The sequence below is a fragment of the Megascapheus bottae genome, chromosome 14 (genome assembly GCF_031878675.1).
Source record: "Megascapheus bottae isolate mThoBot1 chromosome 14, mThoBot2.hap1, whole genome shotgun sequence".
Lineage (NCBI taxonomy): Eukaryota > Metazoa > Chordata > Mammalia > Rodentia > Geomyidae > Megascapheus > Megascapheus bottae.
In genome coordinates, this window is record NC_143522.1 from 14881662 (window position 1) to 14909134 (window position 27473).

General features: G+C 41.7%; 1 protein-coding gene across 16 annotated transcripts in view; it reads left to right on the forward strand.

The window, feature by feature from the left end:
• The window catches only part of Nrxn3 (neurexin 3), a 1458248-nt gene that overhangs the window by 79439 nt on the left and 1351336 nt on the right, over positions 1-27473 (forward strand). The window lies entirely within an intron of this gene.

Genomic DNA, 27473 nt, shown 5'->3' on the forward strand with positions numbered 1-27473 from the left:
CTCCAGGATTATTCTGTTTGTCTCCATCTGGATCTTTACACTTCTTCTTTTCTTTACGTGTACTGAAACTAACCTTCCTTTCTCTTTATTTATTCTATTCTCTGTGTGTGTGGGCAAATGATTACAAAAGTGGATTTGCGGTGGAATTCAACTTTGTGTAAGCCCTCATTGGCATGTACTTCTCTTCCAAGGCCCTCTATCTAATTATCTGTTTATAAAAATTTTAAGGACTTCCAAATAGGTAAGCTTCAATCTCCCTACTATAAATCCACTTCTGTGACAGTCCACTGATGTCTGGTGACAAGAGCGTTGCTCTGGGCATCTTTTGTGATTCTCTCGAAACAGTTGACCCTTCATCACAGACACATTTTTCATCTTGTGAGCCACAGAAATGCCTATAGGTCCATGGCTGGATAGTATGGGAAGGTGCAAAGCATATAGGGACACATTGTTGAAGTGGGTGGGGAAGGAGACTGAGGGATGTCTATGAGTTAAAGAGAAGTGTTTGGACATGTCAGTTGTAGATTTAGAGAGTGAGTTGGGATTTAAACAGAGCGATAGCACCAGTGTTCCTGGTGAGATTTTTCTAGCCAAAGTCAAGATACTTGCTGTGGTTCAGTCCCTGAGGACTGTGTGGTAGGGGACTGGCTGTGGCTGGTGGAGAGGGACAATGTGTGGCTGCACAGGCCTGTCTCAGTGATCTATTTAGGAAGCAGCGCTGCCAGTGGGTTGTCATTACTGCTGCTGCTCTCCAGAAATTGGTGTCTTTGGGTGACCTATTTTAAGAGCAATACGGGGCCTCCTTTAAATGTGTCATTGTCTGTAACGGCTCTCAGCCCTTGACTGTTGTCCACAATGTTCCCAAATAATGTATTTCCTGACGTTGTCTTTTTCTTGTAAACCCAGGAGCCAGTAGATTTTAAAACTGACCTCAGAGTTACCCAAGTAAAATATCTGGGTCTACTCCGTGATAAACTCTCCTTTGCATTTAGTCCTAGAAATGGCAGATGCATTTGACTCTACGGAAGAAACATTATAGTGTAGGGCCTATAGGATGGAGATGGGAAGAAGACAAGGCATGGACTTAAGGAATCTGAAGCTCTTGGTTCCAGTTTCCTAGTGATGAAATGCATTTAGGATCCATGGGTTGCTCTGAACGATGACCTTTTTACTTCTTGAACATTGATACCCCTTCTCATGTTTTTCTCCCACTTTTCCTCTCCCTCACCCCTCCCAATCATCTTGCTTTTCCCCTTCCCTTCCCTATTTCAAATAAACAAATTGATGTATACACCACGAACCAAAGTCAGATATAGTAACAACATGAGATAGACCATAAGGGGAAAAAAGAGAAAAGAAATAACTTCACAGAGTATATTAAGAACAACAATCACAAAAATAAATTTCTCTCTTTTCCTATCCTGGAGTTCATTTTGCTTATTTTGTTCTCAGCCTTCTGACTAGCTAGGATTAGAGGGGTGTAAGCCATTGGTACCTGGCAGGATCGTTGTTTTGTCTTTACTGAGGTTATGTTTTAAGTACAATGTGCAGTATCTTTGGAGCAAAGAAAATGGCTTCCCAGAACTTTTCCTTCAAGTTTCTTTATGAGACATGATTCATCCCATCCTTTCCTGACATTTTGGCCTCTCACCCGCCAGCTTGGTTCTCTAGATGGGGCTCTGTTTGTGTGAAAATCTTAGCAGAAAGATGTTCTGTCTTTATTGGTCATGCTGGGGCTAGAGTCTCTGTTCTGTGTCAGACAATGTATTTTGGACATTCCTACTATTGCTGCAGGTGTGATTATAAATGTGTATCCTAGAGCCTTTGGAGAAAACAGAAAGTGGAGAGAGAGAATGTATGGCCGATTTACTTAATAAGTTGCCTTCAAATAAAGATGAGGAACCTGCTTACAACTAGAGATAATCTGGAGAGAAGAACTTAAATCATTGATTTGTGACCAAAACAGTGGGGAAAAAGATACCAAATACTCATGGCTTCTTTCTTTCATCTCATTTACCTCTTTCCTTTATAGATGGTGCTCTGGTCTACTGCATGCTTAGTCTTAGAGAGTGAAGAGATGGGCTCAGGGAAAGGGCTAAGAAAGTGAGCATGGAGAGTGATGAGCCACTGAACTGTGGAATCTCTGAAAGACTACCCTTCCCGTGGTCTATTTTGTGTGTCTTGGTGTCAGGAACATCAAAGCTGGAATTTAGGTAAACCATATGCTGTGACTATTGCTGAGTTTTAAGGAGATGCTGAAATATGAATGGCCTCTGGGGCCAGAGGAATCTGTGTGTGAGGAAGTGAAGCTCCTGTGACCTTTGCAGCTCCTTTAGATTGCTTCCTAACTATCCTCCACTGTACAAGGGGATCCTTAGAAAAGAAAGCGAAAACAAACAACCCCCCCCCAACCCAATCTAGCTACTGAATGTAGTGGCCAAAAACTGGAGAATTATAGTTGGAGGCTAGCTCAGGTAGAAAAGACCAGGAGACTCCATCTCCATGCGGGAAAGCTGGATGTGGTTGTATGTCCCATAATTCCAGTGATAGCATGAGGCCCAAAGTGGGTGGTTTACAGCTCAAGCACACACTTGAGCAGAAAGTAAGAACCTGTCCTAGCTAGGTGGTGTGACTCATGCCTGTAATCCTAGCTACTCAGGGGACTGAGTTCTGAGGATTATGATTTGAAGCCAAGCCAGGCAGGAAAATCTGTAACTCTTGTCTCCAATGAACCACCAGAAAAAGAACAGAGGTGGTACTGTGGCTCAAAGTAACAGAGTGCAAGCCTTAAGTGCAAAAGCTCAGGAACAGCTCCCAAGCGCTGAGTTCAAGCTCCCTTACCAAAACAAGTCCCACTACCAAACCCCAACCTATCCTAAAAGTAAACGGTGAGTTCTGGTTATTCTGGCTTACTGATATCAGGTCTACCAAGCTCAAGGATCTCAGTTTAATACCCTCAAAACCACAATAAACAAAGAAGAGAAAAGAAAAGAATTATGGTAGTCAACCATGATGATGGTGGGGTCTTTGCACTTTTTTGGCCAGCTTGATATATTTCTGATGAATGTTGAACATAAAAGAGTGCTAACCCGTATCAGGCTAAAGTCTGCTTTCCATTGACTTCTTCATTCCCCAAGCTATTTAAAATGACCTGACCTTAGCAATATGGATGAAGGGATTGTGTGTGTGTGTGTGTGTGTGTGTGTGCACGCATGTACACACAAGTGTGTATGTGAGAACATTTCTAAATGGTTTTACAGGAATGAACCTTTGGGTCCAGGTAAAGCTTGTAGCAATTCTCTAATACAGCACTAACAACAAATACCACAGTGTTACTTAGGATTAACTGTGCATGTGGTGTAGTATTAACTAAGGTGGGTAGAATTGATGTGGAAACAGTTTCTGATGTAACCATGTGATTCATGCCCCAATCATTTGTTCCTGGGGAGTCTCTACCAAGAAAGAATCATCATTTGTCCCCACTTCTGACTGTGTTGTCTGTCTCACTGCCTCCCCCATCATCCTATCTTCTGTGCTCAGCGTGGTTTAACATCTCTGAACTTCCAAAGGCCCCCCACCCCTCACAACTGGAAATCCCCCAATTGCTATGCAATAAGAGGAGAAGTAGGATACAATAGAGTAGAGGAGAAGGGCAATTGGAGTGGACTTACTTGACAAGCCTAACCTGGTCAGTGGGGTCAGATGTGCCAACAACAACAACAAAATTGAAGAGTTTTCTAAAAGCTCAGCAGGATGTTTTATGTATTAATCAAACCAAAAAAAAGGAACAAGATAAGGGGACTAAAAGGTAAAGTATTTAGTTGCTCCTGGAAACTGGCTTTGGAAGGAAGAACACGCTCTTGTTCAGAAATGCTTCCTTCTCGGCCAGGCTGTCCTGGGTGTCCCATGTTTTTGGCACTGATGGGCTGAAGTCTCTCATGGAGAAGGCTTAGACAGGGCTAAAAGATGTTGCTCTCACATTGGCATAGACTAGGAAGCTACCCAGCCAATTTCCTCCTGTCCCCTAAAGGAAGAGGTGAGGCTTGTCTTAGCTTTTGGCCACATCCATTGACAATCATTTTCCTGACACAGCAACAAAGAAAAGGGAATTCATCTCATATAATTTTGTGGTTTAAAATAGCATACTTTAAAAAGAAAAGCTCCTGGATATGATTTTCAGTTCAAGTAGTAAACTGAAATCATCACCGGCCCAGGCTCCACAGACCACAAGCTTGTGCTGGGAAATGAGTGTGGGCCATCTCACAGTCATGTGGGCAGAGTTTGCTGTGGATACTTGGCTGTTGGCTCATCTCAATGTTGAGTTTTCAGCCTTGCATTAATGCAGAGTAGAGCTATTCCCCCCCACCCCCCGCCATGTATAACCAATGGCTGTACTTTAATGTGTCTCTTGGCTCTTGTTGGCTTTCCTATCCTTAATGCATGCTGTGATGGCTCAGCTGGGTTCTCCAATTTCCGGTACAAGAATGTATACAAGGAAGTGCTATAAGGAAAAATATGAATCCAATGTGGAGGGGGCTCCATTTCCACATTTTTTTTTTTTTGGCGCAGCTAGACTAGAGCTTGAATTCGAGGTCTGGGAGCTATCTGTTAGCTTTGACACTCAAGTTTGTTTCTCTACCACTTGAGCTATAGCTCCACTTCTGGCTTTTTGGTAGTTCATTGTAGGTAAGAGTCTCATGATCTTTTCTGTCCCAGCTGACTTTAAACCATGAATCCTCATATCTCAGCCTCCAGAGTAGCTAGGATTATAGGTATGAATTAACAGGCACAAGCTGCCATAACCTGGCTCTTTCTCACCCTTTGTTAGTACCATACTAGGCTTGTTTATGAATGTCATGTTATATTGAGATGTAGGTGCTCAGTGTTTGTTGCCTTACTAATACATTGTGTGTAAAGGGTATGTTCATATTTTATATGGGTGCATGTGTCTATTCTTCTGTGCATGTGTTTCATTAACATGATGGATGGATGAATAGATAGAGAGTTCCCAGGAATGTGATCTTAATAACATCTGTTGAATGTATTATTCAGCAGTCACCTGTCACCTGGGACTCTTTGGCCACCATTGGCAATGAGTTCTCTCTTTCAGTGGGAGAAGTAGTGTGTTTACAGTGGTACAGTTTCTATTGGCTCTGTGTTAAGCACATACACATTCCACTTGGTTTAATCTGCTTTCGGATGAGTGAGAGAGACTTTTGTTATTGTTTACAAACCAATGGTTTCCTGTCACAATTATAGGCAGCAGCCAGCCTGGGATCATGTAAACGCTTGTGGAAATGGCTGTTTGAGGCAGGCATGTTGTTGTCACTGGAGATAGAGAGGGCCCATTAGCTCCTGTGGATTCCCTAGAGAGGATGAGGCTCACTGGGGACAGGATAATTGTCCTCAGATATGGGAAAAGCTGCCATAGAGAGAGGGAGTGGTACCTGGGCAGAATGAGAGCTACAGAGGAAGAATTCTCTGATAGGCAGAGCTTTGCCAAGCTCTGCTTCTGGAGGAGAGCAATGCGGGCTGTCCAGTGCAGGCACTAGTGTGTGCATACCTTCAGGTCAAGGACTTCATGCTTCTAGGGCATCTCTGCAGGTAGATTCATTCTCTCCTTGTGTGAGCATGTACATCGTCTGCCTCTCAGGAAGGTGTGCAATATTATTTTACAGGTGAATGGTTTCCAAAATAGAGTGCATGCAAGTCCATTCTTTGAGCATGTAGAAAAGAAACAAAATGCATGGTTAACTTTAATGCAAACCATTTATACATAAAGCATATATGTATTGGGAGAAGACTAAACTTATGTTTTAATGAGGAATTTTTGCTCATAAAGATTTGGAGGCCACTGAAACCTTGCATTTGCCTTTTTTTTAATTGGCTAGTTAATCTTTAACAATCCAGTTTCAGGGCTTATGGCCTCAGGTGGTGACTGATGTTCCTGATGCCAGTGGCACTGGTAAATTCATCTTCAGTCCTGTGTGTGGTAGTCTTGGTTGATCTAGCCAGGGGACTCTCAGGGCTCCAAGGAAAGGTTTTGAGTCACATCTCATCTTTGAAGACCTCATTCTAGTTGAGAATTGGTAATATTGTCAGCTTGCTACACGATCCCAGAATTGCTTTCAGTGTAAAATCATGGTAGGCACATTTCTGGGACAAATATAGATTGAACAGGAGACATGTGCATATAAAATAGATTAAAAGTATGTACATAAAGAAGAATTATTTTCAAAGTCCTTTATGAAGCATTCCTCTATGCAAAACCATCTGTTCCTTGAAGCATGCCTTCACTATATTAGAGTAAGTTCATCAGATACTAAGTAAATAACGATTCTTTGTGTGTGTGTGGGGGGGGGGGTATGGGTCTTGAATTCTGCCTGGGCATTGTCCCTGAGCTCTTTAGCTCAAGGCTACTGCCCTACCCTTGAACCAAGCCCCACTTCCTGTTTTCTAGAGGTTAATTGGAGATAAGAGTCTCAGATCTTTTTGTGCTAGGGCTGGCTTTGAACCTTGATCCTCAGCTCAGCCTCCTGAGTAGCTAGGATTACAGGCATGAGCCACCACGTCCGGCGTAAATAACTATTCTGTACTATTCTGGACCTGGCCATCGAGGGTCAGTCAAACAGATACAACACACATGGTAGTTGTGTAGCACCAGGGAGAAAGTTGCGTAGTTTAAAAGAGAGTGTCCTTTCAACTTGTGTATGTGGTGTGTGTGTGTGTGCATGCACACATTTGTGCGCGTGTATGTGCATATGCACATGTGCGTAAGCATGCTTGGAGGGGAGCTCAGGGAGGGAGGAAACTTATAGAGGAAGTTTGGGGGCAGAGCTTGCAAGTATTAATTGGCAGACTAGAAGGAAAGGGCATTTCAGAGCAGTTCTAGGAATCAGCTGGACATTATTTGCAGGGATTTACATAGTAAGTTCCTAGTGTAGCCAGTGTGGCTGGATGGAAGGATTCAGGCCAGGGGAAGAGCATTTAAGAAACTGCTAGTCCTAATTGACAGGACCTCCAGGATATTGAAACAAAAGCCATATAATGAATGATTGTTGTCCTTAATGTACTATGTTGTCTCTCATCTCCTTTGCTGTTCCTTGGTTATCTCATATTGGTATAGTATCTCACTTTGTTATCTGATATATTGAATTTATTTCTATTTGGATATTTGAAATTTGATAGGGAAGGGGGGAAAACCAAGACCGGTGGGGGGTGTGGGGGGGAGGGAAATGGGTACCAAGACATGTGAAAGGGTATCAATGTATGTGAATTAATGCACCTATTATCTGGCAAATATCATGTAACCCTTTTACTAATTACAATAAAAAATAAATTAAAAAAAAAGAAACTGCTAGTCATGGAAGTCTTAAATGCTTTGTAAAGGGGTTGAACATGATGTTTCCTCCCGTATCTGGAAGGCTTTGGGAGTTTTGCACTTGAATAGTGACAGAGTCAGAGGCAAATTTTAGAAAGATGGTTCAAGCCTGTGTGTATGGTGGATTGGTGATTGGAAACCTTAAAACAGAGAGTCCAGATGAAGGCACTGTATGGTTTTAGTGAGGGCAGGATCTACATTGAGTAGTGATACGCAAGGGCTGCTAGCTATAGGGGTCACAAAGAAGGGAGCTTCATGCTTAGGCTCTGACTGTGTTTTTGGATGAAGTCTCTGTTATGTGCTGGCTACGCAAACTTGGGCAAAAGACTTTATGTCTCTGCCTTACTTTTACTTCTGGGAAATGTGATGAGTGCCCATTATTTAGGATTATAATGAACTTTCGATGAGATTGTACATGTAGAGAGCCTAGAACAATGCCTGGCATAAACGGCGAATGAAGTGCTATTGATTCTTGAAATATTATTACAACAACAACAACAACAACAACAACAACTACTACTATTACTGCTATTACTACTGCAAAGAGAGAAATGCAGCTTCAGTTATATGCTATTGTGCTCCTAGATCACACAGGGAAGTCAATGAGAGCCACAGATGTGGAATGAAAGTGAGGGAGGGCTAGTATATTTGGTCATGTCCCTCTGTCTTCAGAACCTGTAGGATCCCTAGAGGAGACGTTCAGAAGGAGGTAGGTATAATGGGTAATCCCAGGGCAGGAAATACGAAAAGGGCTACTGTACGAGGAAAAGGAAAGCTTAGATATAAATGAAGAAGTCCAAGGAAAGCATATGGGTTGAGGGAAGCAGCGGGGTAAACTCTGAGAACCTTAACATTTACAATTTACGATTCTTAGGGATAAAGGAATCTGTAAGATACATTTACTTGATTTGTCATTCGTAGGATACATTCACTCCATTTGTCATTTGTAGGATACACTCACTCCATTAGTCATCTCTAGCGGGACATATAGGAGGAAATTGTGAATAATTGAAAGGTCTTTAAAAATTTGTCACTTGTGAATCAATGAATGAAGTCATCTCAAATTGGGCATGCCTTTGAATGTAATAAATAGACATAAAAAGTGTGGGTAATCTCACTAGGGTTTGAACTCTGGGCTTGAATTTGTAAAGCAGGCACTCATCACTGAAGCATGCCTCCAGACCCGTTTTTTCCTAGCTACTTTTGAGATAGAGTCATGCTTCCTGCCTGGGCATGCACCTGGATGTAATCTACCTGGCAGGCTTCCTGGTAGCTAGGATAACAGATACATGCCACTGCATCTGGGTTTTTATTGAGAAGGGACATTATAAAATTTTTTGTTCTGCCTAGGCTGGCCTCAAACTATAATCCCAACAACAATCAGTCTCCTGAGTCCCTTGGATAATAGGCATGTGCCACTATCACCTAGCTTACACTGAGCTTCCTTTTAGCTTCAAGTAAACAAGAGATTTGTCTGTTTGAATGTATTTCTCTGATTTGAAATATAAGCCTCATAGGCAAGTGCTGAACTTGAGGATTTGGCACATGATAGTTTCTCTTAGGCTATCCCGAGTCCATGGGAATTCATGTCTCAAAGATCTGAGATAAAGTCAAGAGATTAAAAGATAAAGAAAAATGTGGATTCTGAGTTAAACCTTGTACTTCTTTGAATGAAACATGAAACACTTTGGCTAAGACTTTCCTGGCGTCCTGGGGGCACCTGAGCTTTTGGGGGTACTAGCACTAAAGCTCAGCTTAATGCCACACAAGCTTTTCCCTTGACTGAGGGCAGGGTTCCTCTCTCTCTGGTCCCTGTGGTCTGAAAGACCATGACAAAGGCTCCCACTCCAAAGATGCTAGAAGCCCTGGTACTGCTTTCAGTGGAAATTCTGGTAATTAATTCACTTGTGCGTGCTTTATTTCTGTCTAGGGTGATTGGAAAGGAAACAAAACTTTCTTAAGGAAGCTGGCAGAGGGGCGCTGGCTTGCAGCTCTCCTCCTAGCTCTGGCTCTCCAGGGCTGGGGGCTGGGGCTGTGTATCTTCCCAGTGCTTGCTCTGCACTTCGATTTTCCAGGAATTTCAGGACACAGGATTTTTTTTTTTTTTTTGCCCAGCTGTGTTGTGTGTTTTTGTTCAGCAATCTGAAGTTGCTTATCCAGCGTAAGTCAAAATGGGGGAGCCTAGGGAAGAGGGGAAATGCCTTCCAATATTTTTCTAAGTCAAAGAAATTGAGGTGTTAGGCACCCAGCTGGCATGTGACCAGAACCAAGAAATGGAGTCTAGGTAGACACACATGCTCACAAGGACATACCATACACACGGAGCTCTTGTGATGTTATTGGAACTGATACCACCTTGCATTCCTTCTGCTACTGTGAGTACTTGTTTTGAGCCCACAGTGTGTCAGGAGAGACCCGGAGAAGAGTGGTGAACAAGATGGTTGGTACATCTCCAGACAAAGTAAAGGGAGCTATTGCAGCAGTTAACGATGGTTTTAAGTGGCTTCAGTCCCTCTTCACATCCAGCAGAACAAAAACTAGAACAAAGATCAAGTTCAGGGGAGCTCACCGGATTATTCCAGAGCTTTATCTGGACTCATAATTCTCCGATCATGTCCTTTAGCTTGAGTCTATGCAACCAATAAACTTACGACTTAGATGGATTTTAGCTCAGTATCTATCTCTAAACAGATTCCTGAGTAGGCCTAAGATTACTTAGGCCTAATTATAATCATAATGATGATGATGATTATTATTTGTGCCAGTACTGGTGCTTGAACAGAAGGCCTGGAAACTCAAACTTTTGTGTTCAAGGCTGAGTTCTATCATTCCAGTCACACTAAATGATGTGACATACAGTGCTTTTGGCTTTTTGAGTTTCTCAGATTGGTCTGTCCTGGCTAGCTTCAAGTCTGGACCTTCAGATCTCATCCTCTTGTGTTGGTAGCTGGATTAGAGGTATGAATCACTGATGTCTGGCTTCACTGTTATATTTTGATTTCAGTGGAATCATATGGTTTTTTCACCCATTTCTTTTGGGTTGGCTAACTGTAATAATGATGGGGATTAACTAATTCTCATGAAGTCCTTCCCATGTGCTTGGAGCTGGCCTAAGCACTTTCGTACTTCTGTTCTCCAAATCACTCTAGAGAAACTGGGTTATAGAAAGAAAGAAGTCCTGTCGGCCTCTGGAAAAAGGCTTGACAGTTAGTTGATGTGGAATTTGAGTTCTTCATTTCTGTCTCTCTACCATCTCTGTCCAGCTTGGTTTTAGATGACAGTATTTGTGGCCACTGATCACCCAAGTCTATCTTTCTTGGCCCCACTAGAATATCGGGATATTGCCAATTGTCACTCATCTATTTTTGACCTATATCTTCCCTTGCATGAGTGATTTTTGCTTTACTTTGATCCAGATTCAGATACATGTTCTAAAAGAGAAGGTAAAGCAGCCTTGGATTACACCTACCATCTATGGCTATCTCATTCTGCCCCATGAGCCATAATGGAAGTGTCTCTGAATCTTGGACTGCTTGGGCTAGAATCTTACATTCTCTGGCCTCCAGTAATTTTCTGGATGGTCTCTTGTCAACATTATCCAAGAAACTTTTGTCAGGTGTTCACAAAAATCTTTAATGTGTTTTAAATTACAAAACAAAATATTGTTTCAACTTGCCTATCATCTCCAACAAAAGCACTTTATTACCAGGTCCCTTTCCTGAGCAACACAATCTAACCTGCTTTAATGAAACTTGCCCTAATCTCATAGCGCCTGTAAGGTAAGAAAACCCAGGAATTCTAAGTCCCAATTCAGCATCCATTTACCCTACACTGATAAAAAGATGATATGTAGCTAAAGAGAAGTGACTGATCCAATAGAATATAGGGTACACAATCAGTAGTGGTCAAAACAGTTTGTGTGCTGGATTTGGTGGCACTTCCATCTAATCCCAGCACTCAAGAAGCTAAGGCAGGAGGACCAAAGGTTTGTAGACAGTTTGGGTTATATAGAGAGTTCTAACCTAGCTCAAGAAAAAAATACCCTCAAGTCAAACCAACCAAACAAAACAGCTCTGGTGACTACCTGCTGTGAGCTTACAAAGGGAGGATAATGTGTTACCATGAAAAATTAATTTTCAATGAGTGTTGAGATGGAAAGAATAGACTGAAAGGAGAGAAAACAATTGCAAGGTAGTCAGGGAGGCTTCCTTGAGCAGATGACACCTGAAAATGAGAAGGGAAGGAATAGGGAGAAAGTGACAGAGCAGAGCTGTATGTGTCACTTGTGCAACTGAGGACACGATTGATTAGACTAATAACATTGGCAAGAACTGTATCCTTCACTTAAAAAATTTGTTTGGGATATGGTTAATGGTTAATGATGAATGCTAGATGGATAGATGAATAAATGAATGAATGAATGGAAGAAAGGATGAATGACTATCTAGGAATGGAAGAATGGAGAACCTTCCAGAATGATGGGATGGGGACAACTGACCTTGGAGGATCACATGAACATCTCCCTCTAGATTTCAGAATCCAGGAGGTGAGGCCTTGGGAAGTAGAATTTCTATCTAAAAGGAAGCGCCCAGAGAGAAAGGTGGAAGACGAAAGGCTGATGAGATATGAAAGCTATAGCTAGTGTAATTAACTGTAAACCTAAAGCAACTTATTCCTCAAATAGCTGCCAGCCTGGCTCTCACTCACAGCTCAGAAATCGGCTTGAACATTTCCAAACAACTGTTTTTTCTCCCGGCTCTCAAGTTCTTCATCTTGCTCTCCCAAGTCCTCCTTCCTGCCACCAAGGGTTTTCTTGGTAGGTGAACAGGAATAGGAGGTTATCTTGACCAATCTAAATCCTTCAGCTATTGCTTCCAGGGACCTTTATATTCCAGAAATAATTCTCAAGCTTGGAGGAGTGAGGGTGAAAGTCTGAGGCGGAGCAATTAGCTTGCTTGCAAAGGACCCCAGCTTTCTGGATGTCAGGGTAGTAGTTACTATGTTTCAGCCATAAAGATAGCATTATCTTCTATTTCTGGTGGGAAACTGGAGCCCAGAAAGAGTCCCCAAACTACCTGAGCCCTGTGGTAAAGGCACATAAAGGGCCACAGTGAAATATTACCATTTGCCAAGAAAAGATGAAAAAATAAACATAATGCACTGTGCTTTGTGTGAAGTTATACATGATTTTAAACCATTACCAGAACATGCCCTATTATTTTAGGGCACAAAATGCTTTTTTTTAAAAAAAGATTTTATTAACACTGATTTTTACATCATATTTCAAATGTCATGTTTAATAAATAAGTATTCAAGAATGGAATCACTATATGCAATCACTGGCATATAGATTTTAGAACATAATTAAAATTAAGCTGAGGGTTTGTATGTCATAGATTCATATTAATCTATATAATAAAACATTATGTCTATTATATATCCCATCATAGATTTTTATGTCTATGTAGTTATGTCTAAAGATGCTTTATTTTTTTATTTTTATTTTTTCATATATTTTTATTGTAATTAATAGAAGGGTTACATTATTTTGCCAGATAGAAGGTGCATTAATTCACATACATTGATACCCTTTCTCATGTCTTGGTCCCCATTTCCCTCTCCCCCACCCCCATCCCTCATCTTGTTTTCCCCCCTTCCCTATCCAGTTTCAAAGTTGCCTTATTTTTAAAGAAAATCTGTCACAGTGTCAACTTCCATTTTATCTTGATTATTAGAAATATCAGAATACAGGTAGTTTTCACTAATTTCCAGAATTGCCTTATAATACTTTAAGTATGACATAGGGAAATAACATGAAATTTACTAACCCAAGAGCCATTTTTACTAGGAGGAAAGTATTTGATAATTTTATCCATCTTTTATTAGAAAAAATAAACCCCTCTGCAGCCAGACAGAACTTCTGAGATCACATAACTTATTTTGTTCAGCATTTATCAAGATGTTTTGATCACACAGCTTGATCCTGACCTTTTAACTCTTTGATGACATAATCAGAATTAGACAAATTCTGGGATATGCTTATCAAGGAAGTATTTTATTCAAAAGCAAAAATGTGGGGCTTGTGTAATTTCTTAATCTATTTTCTTTCTAGTCCAGTTAAACTATTTCTTACTTTTTAAATTCATTTGTATTTTATTGAATTATTTTTAACAAGATCAATTTTGCTCCATGTGTATTCTATCATAAAGATGTGATATACCAATCAGTTATTTATATGTGTATGTTTGCCCATCAAATTTTACCCAGACAGCTGCTACCATTATGAGTATTTTTTCTGGACATTATTTCTACTATATCCAATTTCCTCATGTCAAATTTACAGGTCTAAATTTTGTCAAGAATCCTTGATTCTTCCTTCATTTTTTTAGTGAATAACAAATTTCACTATGTGCATTTTTAGATGCTGTCAGTTCTATTTTGCCCTTTTGACAGATTGAATTTTTAACCAGGTCAATTTCTGTGGTATGAAGAGCCTCATCTTCCTATTATGAAAATCAGTCCCTTTTCTGATAGGTTCTCAGTAAGTCCAAAGCATATTGGATGGGTCAACATATCTTCCAGTTGACCTGGAAGGATTAAGAAACCTCTTTGAGTTCATACATAAAGCTAGGGATACACTTTAGAACATACAACTTTCACAGTCCAACATAAGAATGAAAAATCAGGATGATCTTCATAAACCTCCCTCCTTCTGACTTCCCCTTTTGACTGACACCATTTCTGAGCTAACACAATTCCTACCGATTTGACCTCCCTAACAAATGGCAGCTGGGCCCCAGTTCCAAGCCTTTGGCTTCTCCTTGCTTCCTGGCTTAGGCCTGCCTTAGGCTGTGTGTGCACTGGGGTGACATGATTTACAAACAAGCAGGACCAAAGAAGAGAAGAGAAAAATCCTTTCTTGTGGAAAATTAGGTCAGTGGCAGACCTGGGGATGGGAGGGAATCCAGGCCTTGTCCTCCCATCCTTCAGTTTACCCCCTTGCCAGAAGCTATGAGGGCAGAAGCCTGTGGTGTGCTGGGAACAGACATCTGGGGTGGGGGTGGGGGGCAGTGCCCATGCACGGATGCCTGTGAACCTGAGAGCCGGCTGCTTCCCAGCCATACAGGCCTTTTCCCCTCCCCCCTCAAATGTATTTGTCTGGATTACTCTAAGGGAGATATTAGTGTTGTCTAATAATGGCCTCAGATTTATCAAGGGATTTGTTTGATTAATTCCAAAGCACAGGGCAACAGAAAGATTAGAGCTCAGCTTGTGCAAGTACCCCCACCCCCATTCTCTGCCCCTCCCCTAGTTGGTAGAAGTCTACCCTTTCCTCTTGTGGTCCAGATGGTCAGAGACCTAACTTTTAGGTCCCTCATTGTGGGACAGTTAAGATCATTGTCCATTGCTACCAAGTATGTCTGAAAATCCAGGAACACAGGTAATTCTTTAGATCCATTCTGGGTTCCCTGTGCAAAACAAGTCCTGGAGATTGAACTACTTGATTCTTCTTTCCTTGTCACCAGCATAATTGTATCGCTGTTTTTTTTTAAGTTGTGTTGTTTTGCTGTTTTGTTTTCCCTATACCTCCTTGTCGTGGCCTGGGGGAGGACTCAATAGCTGAGGTATAGATGACCTGCACAAAGGTCCAATTGTGTGGATGTATTAATTCTCCTCTTCTGGGGTTGTGTTTCCTCCTGTGTCACACAGCATCCTATGTGACACCATGGCACTGATCACAATTACAATTAACTTTTTTTTTCTGATTATTTTGGTCTGTCTCCCAGCCAAACTTTTGTTCCAAAATGATCGTGTCACAAAGGTGACTATTCCCAGGACAGGGGTAATGTACAATGAATATGTTAACCAATGAACCTGTAAATCGAAAGGGATGGGCTTCTGATACATGGCCATACTGCCACTTTCTAAATTCTCCGTTTCTCCATCATTCTCTCAGAAATGGCACCCATTTTGTTTTCATTGTTTTAAAGCCATGTTCTATTATAGTAACATGGATTGTTTATAAAATAAAATGGTCATTGATAATCATTGTAACCCCAAAGTTTGTTTTAATTTCTAGGTGTGTTCTTTGCAGGGATTCCATTCTCCTTTAATTTGATCTCTGGGGTTCCTGAAAGTAGAATGCCTTTTCCTAGGTGTCTGAGATCTCTAGAGATGGGCTTGCAGAATCATGTTAAGTCTCTGGGAATAGGGCAGGTTCATGTTAGATGACTGCCTTTCTAGTCCAGGTCTTTTACATCTGGAATATCATAATATCTGTTTGCTTTGCAAGGGGGACAAAATCAAACTTGCTTATTTTATGAAACTGAGATAGGGAAGCCTATAGGGGAAAACAGAAATTGTATTGGGGGCTTAGGAGCCAGAGAGCTTTCTAGTGGAGCTATTTGTTTTCTTGTGGGGTTCCCTAGATTGCCAGAAACTCATTGTTTCAGCTCAAAGGCACTTTGGAAAACATGCAATGGAAAGTGAACTTGAGCCAATATGTGACCCTTTCCTTAAGCCCAGGGCAGGTTGTGCTAAACTCAGTATTGTGATTGTAATCAATCAAACGGGAAGTGACGTGTGCAGAGCATGGTATCTGGCAGGTGGTTAGGCATTTTATATTCATTTGCCTCTTTTGATACTTAGGTTAGTTCTGTAATTAATATGATGATGTCCATTTTGCAGATGAAGTTCTGTCACTAATTCAAGATCACATAACGAATACCAAGACAGGCATTTAAGCTCTAAGCTTTTTGTGCCCTCTATGTCTCTCCAGGAGCCTCATCCTTAGGGGTGCTAATCGATTGCTGGCCAGTTAAGGAGAGAGGTTCTTACAAAAGGATCCTCTCTGAATGCTAAGCCTGATAATAGATGGCCCAGAAAAGCCACCCTCTCATGAATGAACGCTTTCTTGATGAAATATATTGACCACGGACTGTCTACAGAACAGCGATTTTGGGTCTCCAGTGCCTAAGTTGGTGTCTCACTTGCAGTAGGCGGTCAGTAAATTAGTAGTTTCAAATTAATTCGAATATAAAGGCTCACCATGAGAATAAAGGAGAGTGAGGATAAAGGCTTACATAAATTATAAACCTTCCAAACTCTTCTGAGAACCTTGAAGCCAGCCTTTCTCAAATTACATTTCATGAGAACTAGCTGTGTTGCAAGGAGCAGGTGTTCAGTGGTCCAAAGGGCTAGATTGCCATGGACAATATTCTCTTTTGAACTTGTATATGTATATTGTTAGAGGTTGCCTGTCTGACGTGTTGTGACCTTTGGCCATCTTCTTTAAAATTTAGTGTCTTCTAAATTTATTTGACTACAGATTTTTTTCCTTCAAGGAATACATGTTACTATTTCATTTGATCTTGTATTTCTTATTGTAAAAGTGATGCACAGAGGGGTTACAGTTACATAAGTAAGGAAAGGAGTATAATTCTTGTCGAACATTGTGACCCCTCCCTCATTTTCTCCTGCTGTCCTTCCCTCTGGCTTTACAACAATCAAGTTATAGACTTCAATTCCAACATAGCATCTTGTGAGTATCACTGTTGCATTGGTTTACCCTCTGTCCTTTGTTTCACCATTTCTGTGACTCTCCTTCTATCCCCAAATAAGATAGATTATATGCAATACAAAGGGTACCAAAATTTAAAAAAAAACAAAACAGTGATCTTGTATTTTTATGAAGTTCATTTTTAGATTCGAGTCTCCAACTTAGCTCTTTTCTCTGAACTATAGATCTTGAGATGGCACTCTACAGCAGACCAAGTCATATAACACTGTGGAATACCTAATTTCCATCAGTCTACTCCAACTATTTTCCATTGGTCTTGTCCAGCTCACCTTTCTTTCCTAAAATTGTTCCCTGGTTCCTGTAATGCAACTTATTAAAGTAGTTAGATTAGTTAAGGGAAGAAATAATGAGGGTAAATGGAGAGGTGGGAGTGAGGGAAGGAAAAGGGCCAAGTTAGATTCATATTCAGATCTGTGCTACTGTTTACAAATTGAATGACTTATACTGTCATAGCTGGTGGACACACAGTATAGGAGGCTTCAAAACCCAGCAGGGGTTATCGTAGTTCTTTCATTCTTTTGTTTGTTTTTGCTGCTGGTACTAGGGCTTGAACTCAGGGACTCATCCTGCTTGAGCTTGCTTAAGGCTGACCTTCTACTACTTGAGCTACATCCCAACTTCCAGCTTTTTCCTGGCTCTTTGGAGATAAATGTCTTATGTATTTTCCTGCTTAGGCTGGCTTTAAACCTTGATCTTCAGAGCTCAGATCCTGATAATTACAGACGTGAAGCCACCAGTTCCCAGCCTGGGTCATATTTTTAAAATGTATTTTATGATGTCATTGTGAATAGAAGTCCCATTTGTTCTACTTTTTGACACCAGTGTCTAGCATAGTGGACCTTCACTTAATATTTTTGGAGTGAATAAATGAATAACATAGTGCTTGACTATTTACAAAGACCTTCCACATTCACAGCCTTGCTTATACCTAACAGTAACCTGAGTGGGTGATTTTGTGTTATTATTCCCACTAATTATGGATATGAAAAGCAGGCTTAGAGAGACTGAGTGAAATTCCCCAAGGTTGAGCTTGGAATGGGCTTGGTGTTACAGTGCTTACCTAGCTTGTATGAAGCCCTGGGTTCAATTCTTTAGTACCACATACACAGTAAAAGCCAGAAGTAGCATTGTGGTAGAGTGCTAGCCTTGAACAAGCCCACGGACAGTGAGGCCCTGAGTTCAAACCCCAGGATTAGCAAAAAAAAAAAAAAAGAAATTCACCCAAAGTCACATAGTGAGTGTGAGGCAGGATAAAGAGTCAGGTCTCAAGACCAGACTCTGCAAGTAAAATGTCATATGCATATTCTGTCTTGAAAAGGAAGGAAATTCTGACATGTTACCACATGGCCAAGCCTTAAGGATGTTATGTTAGATAGAATAAACCAGTCACAAAAATACAAATATTGTGTGATTGGTATTTAGACTACTCAGACTCATGCAGACAGAAAGTCTCCATGGTAGTCGCTGGAGGCGGGGGGAGAATGGAAGGAGGAATGAGTGTATATAAGAGATTTAGGCTTACAAGATGAAATGAGTTTTGGTGATGGATGATGTTGATAATTGCACAACATTATAGATGGATTTAGTATCACCAAACCGCATTTGAAAGCAATGAGAGGTTGGAAATGTGACTCAATGGTACAACAACCGTCTAACAGGAACGAGGCCCCGGATTCAATCCCAAGCATGACAAAAACAAATAAACAAAACACATTTGACAAACTTTATGTTATGCTCACTTTAGCAAAACTTGTAAGAATCAGGAAAATGTGAATGTGGTGGTGTACACCTGTAACACCAGCATTTGGAAAGAGGAGGCAGGGAGGCACAAATTTGACACCAGCCTGTGCTACATAATGGGTTCAAAGCCAGCAGGAACACGATGAAAGCTTGTCTCCAAACAAAATCAGTGAAACAAAACACAAGGGGTTTCGCCCACACACATATATAGCAGCCTTGATAGGGCAGCATCAGTGTGAGGGATTTTTTACCCCCAAGGGTGTGTGTGTGTGTGTGTGTGTGTGTGTGTGTGTGTGTGTGTGTGTGTGTGTGTGTATGTGTGTGTGTGTGTGTGTGTGTGTGTGTGTGCGTGCTTGTCTGTGTACGCTAAATTGTATTTTGCAGAAGTCACCTATACAGAGACTCTGGGAGAACCTCCTACATTTCCTAGAACATTCTTCCAATTGGCATAAACTCTGACCCATGTCCTCAGGTCTCAATCAGCTCTGAGAGTATAAGGACTTCTTAGAAAAAGGAAAGAGTCCTCCCATAATGCACTCCTCTCTGGCCTAGAGAGAGGACGATGGGAGATCATTTCATTCAAGTCAGTGTGTCTTGATTTCATGGTGCTGAGATGGAAGTGTGTATTTCTTGCTGATGGTTCAACTCTCGTTCATTCTCTAAAAATCTGTCATATAAAGCCTGTTGGCAGTGCTCATCTTATATCAGAACTTCCCTAAATCCCCCCATCCTGTTGAGTGGGGGACTTTTGCAGGTGCTAGCCTCTTAGCTTAAGACTGGGAAGTATTATTTGGCTGATGATGTCTTCTTTCTTTCTTTCTTTCTTTCTTTCTTTCTTTCTTTCTTTCTTTCTTTCTCTCTCTCTCTTTCTCTCTTTCTCGCTCTCTTTCTTTCTTTCCCTCTCTCTTCCTCTCCCTTCCTTCCTTCCTTCCTTCCTTTCTTTCTTTCTTTATTTCTTTTTTTCTTTCTTTCGCCAGCCCTGGGGCTTGCACTCAGGGCCTGGGTACTGTCCTTGAGCTTTCTCAAGGCTAGCACTCTACCACTTGAGCCACAGCACCACTTCTGGCTTTTTCTGTGTATGTGGTGCCGAGGAATTGAACCCAGGCCTCTGTGCATGCTAGGGGATCACTCCATCACTAGGCCACACTCCCAGCCCCCGGTGATGTCTTTTGTTTAGAGACTTTAAACAGATCAATAGGAGCTCAACTGGTCATTTTCAGTTTGCCCAGGGCGTGTCAACAAATCAGCAGACATATTAGTGATTTCAATATGTGTTTTTCTGAATGTTTATTTACTGTGTGGCTGGCCTAATGCTGAATACAACATAGATCATCTCAGTTGATCCTGGCCAACAGTCACATACATTAGGGACCATCAGTTTCGTTATAATAATGTCGTTTTTGTTTTAAAAAAGGCAAAGGTGTTCCAATACAATTGAGACATTAGGGAACACTTGGAGCATAATAATTTTCTTTTTGGTTATGCATGATTTTGTCCATGAGAAGCTCTAGGGGAAGGCAGAAAACTGCTGTCAGCCAAACTAAGCTGTGCAGGAACACCCAAAGGCACATACCTGAAATCCAGCTCAGCCATGCCGGCTAATAGTGAATTCCAGCCTGCATCTGATGCTCTGAACTGCTGTCCATTTCCAGGTGACCCTCCTCTTACTTCCAGGACCGGCAGAAGCTCTCCACTTCCATGCACAAACTTCAGGCCTTTGCTAACTATTATATTTAATATCCCATATATATATATTCCTAACAAGCAAAACAATAGTTTTGTATGTCACTGAAGAAATTTTTGGGCATTGTGCCACAGCTTATTTTCCCCTCTCTAAGCCTACAGTTTTCATTGTGTATATCTGACCCAGCAAAGTGACTGAAAAATGCAGAGATGCTTAGAAATATATATATGTACTCATTTCCATGTGGCAAATGAACTTGAAGCTAAGAAATTTGCCATTTTTTGAAATTCAGAGCTTGGGTGTTGTCTCTGAATGGTTTCCTCCCAATGCTAACCTTCTCCTACTGTGAGCCACCGCTCTGCTTCTGTTTTTTGGTGGTTAATGGGAGATAAGAGTCTCACAGACTTTCCTTCCTGGGTTGGCTTTGAACTATAATCTTCAGATCTAGCCTTCTGTGCACCTAGAATTATAGGTGTGGCCCAAAGATCTTTTTTAAATAACAAACAGCAAACAACTCAAACCCCAGACTGTCATACATCCATGCCTATTCTCAAAGCCAAATAACTGTTAATCTCTGGGTGTATCCAGAATACATAGATGGTCTCTTCCCTCAGTTGCCAGTCAAGCTTGTGCTTTCTAAAGCCAGAGCTGCTACAATTAGGTGAGAGCCCCTAAAGATATCTGGGCATGGCGGTGACTAGAACCACAGAAATTCCCTTCTGGTTCTTTCCTGTTGTTTTATTGCTCTACTCTCCAACTGTTGCTGCCTCCTAGGCTGCCTGGAAGCCTGGCACCTGACAGCTGCTACCTGCTGCTCTGCGTATGGGCTGGAATTATTAGCATCATAGAACAAAAGCATACAGCACCGGGGCACTGGGGCTGAGTTATAGATAAATAGATATTCGTGTTGGGGCTAGAGTTAACATGGCCCCATGGGCTTTGATGGGCTCACTCTTCTATGTTTGAAGAGCTCAGAGTCAGAAAGAGCACTCAAATGCAAGAAACCAGACTCCTCTTTATTGAAAGGTAGCTGTAGCTTTCAACCAAAATGATTTCTGTGTTTTTGGAGAAGGAAGAATCTTGGTCATTCTTCCTGGAGGTAATGAGGAAACAGGGTGCTGAGGGAGGGCCAATCTTGGCCTTGTTTAGTATCATTTGAATGTTATGGCTAGATATAATCCTCAACAGAAGGCTAAAAGCCTCTGCTGATATTTGATAGCCTAGGAAGCATGCACACAGAGGCCAGTGGACAGCTTCCCCTTTTCTCCACCTCTATCTGCATGAAGACTCTTGTGGAACTGTATGGGTGTAGGGATAGCCCTGTCTGGGTAAATAAGCCTCCACAGCCTCTAAGACAGCTTCTCCTTGGCTGCCTCTTGACAGTAGGGTGTGTGTAGCAGTGAGCTGTTTAGCTTTGGGAGAATGGGACCAGGAAAGAGAGGACTGTGTGGATTTGGACAGCTGGGCAAGGGATTATGGGTACTGGGGTATTTTCTATGAGGCCTTGGTGGACATGCCGCTGGCTCAGAGTGGGAATGTTCATTTGGTCCTATGGTCGAGGGCTCCCAGGACTGTGGCTCCTGAATTATGCCGTGCTTAACCTGTCCCCTCTACTGGAGGTAATACCTGGGTCTCATGTCTCTGAGATAAGGTGCCCAGGTTTCTTTTCCCTAATTTGTAGCTTCCTAAGCCAGTTAGTTTCTGTCTCAGTTTGCATTTTGATTCAGAAAGTTTTCAAATTATACAGCTGGAGCCTTATCTAGTGAGCTCCTGAGGCTGAGAGGCATTAATGACAGAATGTTCTTAGGTCTTAGTTTCCTTATCTGTAAAATGGGGTGAATAATGTTTCCTACCTATAAGAGTTGTGGTGAGGATTAAGGGAAATGATGCGGAAAAGCTCTTGGCACTGTGCCCAGCACACAGAAATGTGAGTTTTTAAACATGATGATTAGTGTTTGCTTTTATCCCATTTTCTCTGCTTTCCCATTTTTTGCCTTTTGATGGGGGTGGGAGAGACGCTTCTTACTTGTTAGTTCATGGGGTGGGGGGAGGGGGTGGCAGGATCTGTTGTATACTTTGAGTCTTTGCCCGAGCTTTTTATGCCTCAATGTCTACATCTGAAAAAATGGGAATGGCAGTACCTCCTGGCTCACTGACTTGTTCAAAACACTTAGACTAGGCCATGGTAACTGGTAATTTAATTTCCTTCACGTAGGAGAGAACTTTCTTTCAGGATGTGGCTGTGATGACTTCTCTGTGCTCCCCCAAACTCTTCCAAGGGTGGTAGAGAGTGTAGAAGGAAATGGGGGAAGTCCGAAATTCATGTGCTTTGCAGTGATTTTATTCTGGTGAAGGGTGAGGTGGGGAGAGGCTTCACTTAGTTAGGGTCCACAAATGTAGCAGTGGTAAATGAAGGGCCCTTTTTTTCTTAGCCTATCTAATTTGAAAAGCCAAGTTCACCCCCAAACTGCTGATATTTGTTTGAAACTTAACTTTGAAAATAAACATGCTGAGCGTACACAATTGTGGCTGAAGTCATTGTTGAATCTGTAATCAGTGTCTATGGTTCTGAGTGCAACTGGAAATTCCCGGATTTATTTCTCTCCTCCTCTGAATAGAGGACAGTAGGTGGGGGGAGTGGTGGGCTTCAAATCCCCCTCTAGTTTTGCTCCCTCCAGTTGGGGCATTTCCTCTTCTTTTCTCCCCTCTCCTCCCCTGCCCTCAAACCTCCAAAGTGTAATCTGTTTCATTCATTATATCCTTAATATTTAAGGTGGGGTCTAGACTGCAGTTGGTGCTCAGCCATTGAATATTGAATGGTGACTACATGACCTCCATGGATACAACTCACTGATTAGTTACTTTTGAGGATTTCCCTTTACACATGAGAAGATGGAGGTTATTTACCTCTAGACAGAGGCAAAACTGTGATGTGATTGTAGCTCTGTTGTCATCTCCCTATAATAAGAAGACTTATTTTTTTGTTTTTTTGGTTGGGGGGCTTGAACTCTGGGCCTGGGTGCTGTCTCTGAACTCTTCAGCTCCAGGTGGTGGTTAATTGGAAATAAGAGTCATGGACTTTAGTACCTGGGCTGGCTTTGAACCATAGTCCTCAGATCTCAGCCTCCTGAGTAGCTATGATTATAGGCTTGAGCCACCATGTCCAGCTAGCCTTGTTTTCTTTTATGTTGCTCTCCCCATCAGGTACCAAAGATGGAATTTGCAGCTCCAGTTGAAAGAAAGCATCCTATTTCCTGCTCATTCTTGTGGAAGTCCCTGGGGAGGCTCTCATTGAATTTGGTTGGATCACATGTTTGTCTCTGGGCTAATTATTAAGGTTATGAGATGGAATATGCCCATGACCTAGCTCCATTTGGAAATGAAGTGGGAGTAGGGTCACTTCTGCCAACTACATGGATTATAGGTGAGGAAGGAAGTTCTCTGTAAGATGTCTAATATTTTTTGCAGGCAGATAAAAAGATTGCTAGAGAGATAATATAACTGATAGCTATAACCAGGTTCTCATTCCCTCTCTCTAGACATCCCTCCCTCATCTCCTTACCACTTCTCTTTATGACTTTATTCTGTCAGAACCGAGTCCAGAAAATCAGGTCACTCACTGTTCCTTGGGACAGAGGTGACTGACAGTGTCTCTGTCACTGAAGTTTGAATGGCAACGCAAACTGCCTTGTAGTTATGGGCACAGCCAGGGGCCAAGAACTGAGTGAAGACCTTGATTCTCGGTGAAAGTGGTTTTCTGGGTAGCATTGCTGGTCCTCTGTGATAAAAATAGATACTGTTGTTTTGATGCACAACTACATAGAATTAAAGCTTGGGGGATGGTGGGAGTAACAAAAGAAGCATAATATTTGCTTTGTTTCCAGCTCACCAAAGAGTCTTTTTTTCCCATTTATTTTTTTTATTGTAATTAGTAAAAGGGTTACATGATATTTGCCAGATAGAAGGTGCATTAATTCACATACATTGATACCCTTTCACATGTCTTGGTACCCGTTTCCCTCCCCCCCACACCCCCCACCCGTCTTGGTTTTCCCCCCTTCCCTATCAAATTTCAAATACAAATAAATTCAATATATCAGATAACAAAGTGAGATACTATACCAATATGAGATAACCAAGGGACAGCAAAGGAGATGAGAGACAACATAGTACATTAAGGACAACAATCATTCATTATATGGCTTTTGTTTCACTATCCTGGAGGTCCTTTCAATTAGCTTCACATTATATGTCCTTATGTATCAAGGTTTTGCTCTAATGCAGATCTCTGCTAGTAGAGCCCAAGGTTTCTACTGATTATGACAAATGAGGGAAACCATTGAGCCTAAGTTCCTTTGAGTCTGACTTACTTCACTTAATATGATTTTTTTCTAAGTCTTTCCATTTCCTAACAAATGGGGCGATGTCATTCTTTCTGACAGCAGCATAGAATTCCATTGTGTACAAATACCACAACTTGTTGATTCACTCATCAACTGAGGGACATCTAGGTTGGTTCCATATCTTTGCTATGGTGAATAGTGCTGCAATGAACATTGTTGTGCTAGTGGGTTTAGTATGTCCTTGTTTCTGGGTGGTTGGGTAAATGCCAAGTAGTGGAATTGCTGGGTCATAGGGGAGTTCTATGTTTAGCCTTTTGAGGCAGTGCCACACTGCTTTCCATAGTGGTTGAACGAGTTTGCACTCCCACCAACAATGTAGTAGTGATCCCTCCTGGCCACATCCCCTCCAGCATCTGTTGTCATTCGTTTTCCTGATCCTTCACCAAAGAGTCTTAACTCCTTCTCTCACTTCATGCTAAGATTTGCAGCACCCGAGCATGTGTCCTCATTCATAAGTAGGAAAGTTGAATGCAAATCACTGGCATAATTCCTGTGGTCTCTTGGTGTCTCCAGTGAACCATCTGGTCAACAGTTTTTGGTACTTCTGTTTGTGGTAATTCACAACGATCAGAATCGGAGTGGTTTATTTATACAGTGTTTGCCTTGTACTAAGTGTTTTACAAGCATCTAATCTGATTTAATTCTCATAACATCCCCTGGGGGAAGTTTTGTTATTATTCCCATTTTATAGCTGAGGAAAATGACTCAGGAAGTTGTTCAGTGAGGGCCCAAGCTACAGCTAGGCTGGGAAGTGAACTCACACCTATCAGTCTCCAAGTACAAGATTGTTACTTCGATGCCCAAAGACCTTTGGCTTTTCATGGAATCCTCTCTCCATGGGTCTTGGGGTTATCAAAGAGTATCTTTTTAGAGGAATGATGGTGTCAGTTTTGACATTCTGCCTGTAGAAAATCACATGCAAATAGTTTAATATCCTATTTAATTAAGAGGTATTTTTAATGACCACTATTCTAGGCAATCCATCAGTCACAGTTAATGGCCCTGTTTAGTTATTTATACAACATGCTTTCCCTTCCCACCTCTTCTATTTTGCCTCTTTGCTTCCTCCCTCCTGCCACTCCACCTCTAAATCTTACCCACTTGAAAATGTGAACGGGGATGTGTCTGAGGAGTGATTCAGAGCACTCCAAGTCTCTGAACATACACTGCTTGTGGGGAATGCAGAGCTTGGACTGGAAGAATGCTCAGCCATTAATGAGAGTGTACCCTTTCTAGATGTTAGGGAATAGCTCAATCTGTCCAGAACCTGGATTTTCTTGAGACAAGAGCTTTGGACTGGCTGGAGCTCTCCCGATGTGGCTACAGAGTTTTTATTAGGGGCACATAGAACCTTCCCTACCTTGTTCACTCGGGAAGTTAAAGCCACAGAAGATAACCATGATTTACTCATGAGGCATCTGGGAGGTTCTCATTAGCTTCCCTATACCTTCAGGATACTCTTTTTCATCTACAAACTGAATTTGGTTCCATATCTCTTTGAGAGTTGAACAAATAGGCTTAGAAGACTGAGTTGATAGAAGCCAGAGATTGAGAGTCTCTGAAACTGCTGTGTGATAGTGGGTAAGCCTCTCCAAATCTTAACCTTCCATCTTAACAACAAAAGAACAAAGTCTATAATTAACATCTATGGACCTCTCAGATTTACCATCCAATCTAAGTAAATTCTCCCAGGATAGCCAGTAGTTTCCAGCAACTTCTTGTCACTTCTCTGCTATAGTATGTATTTGCCTTGCTGGGTCTAGGTATGCCATAGGAAAGGTAACAGTTTTGCCCCGTGGGTGCCATCTTGGCTGTCTTTGCTGTCTCCTTTTTTGAGAATTTGGCCTTGGATTACATAGTGAGAGGTAAATGACCTTTTGATGAATATGCTTCTGTTTCCTGTACAGTAGTGACACCAGAGGTTTAATGCCCAGTCCTCATTTCCACATTCTTCTTTTTTTTTAACTTTCAAACTCTTTTGTAGCCCCCTACCTCACATTTTCTTTTCAGGCAGATTTTGATTTATCAGTTTATGCTGCCAGTTGCAAACTGTCCAGGCCACAATTCCCTGCCTGCTTTTCTACTAACTCTATATCATAATCTCCTCTCTGAAGAGGTAACCTTCACTGCTGTTCAGTAAAGGAGGAGACCATTGATCTTGCCCTGCAGACCTATAGGTATGGGTGAGAAGGGGCCAGTCTAGGGAATCCAACCAGTTCAAATGCTGTTTATTTTCACAAGGGTCTGAATATTTTGTAACAGTGCCTTGGGCTCCTCTCCTAGGCTTCCCCAGTACAATTCAATTTCACCTCTGGGAGCAGAAGGGAAGAGGAGAATCTGTATTGTTCCTATTGTTTCATGTTTTGAAAGTTCATTGGCTTGGTTCAAATGTCAACCTTTCCAGAGTATTTATTTGTTGTTCAGTGTGATTTCCAATGGCAATTCTCATCATTAGTGATGGAGTGTAAAGCAAGCAGAAAATCAAGGGCAGAGGTAGCATTTCTATTTGTATGGTGGATGTTCTACTCACAAGCCATCTGATACACGCATGTGCGCGCGCACACACACACACACACACACACACACACACACACAAACGCATGCATGCACGCATGGACGCACAGCTGTCTGTGATGAAGAATGGTCATTGGGCACACAAGGGAGTGAATTGTAAATGCTTTGTGA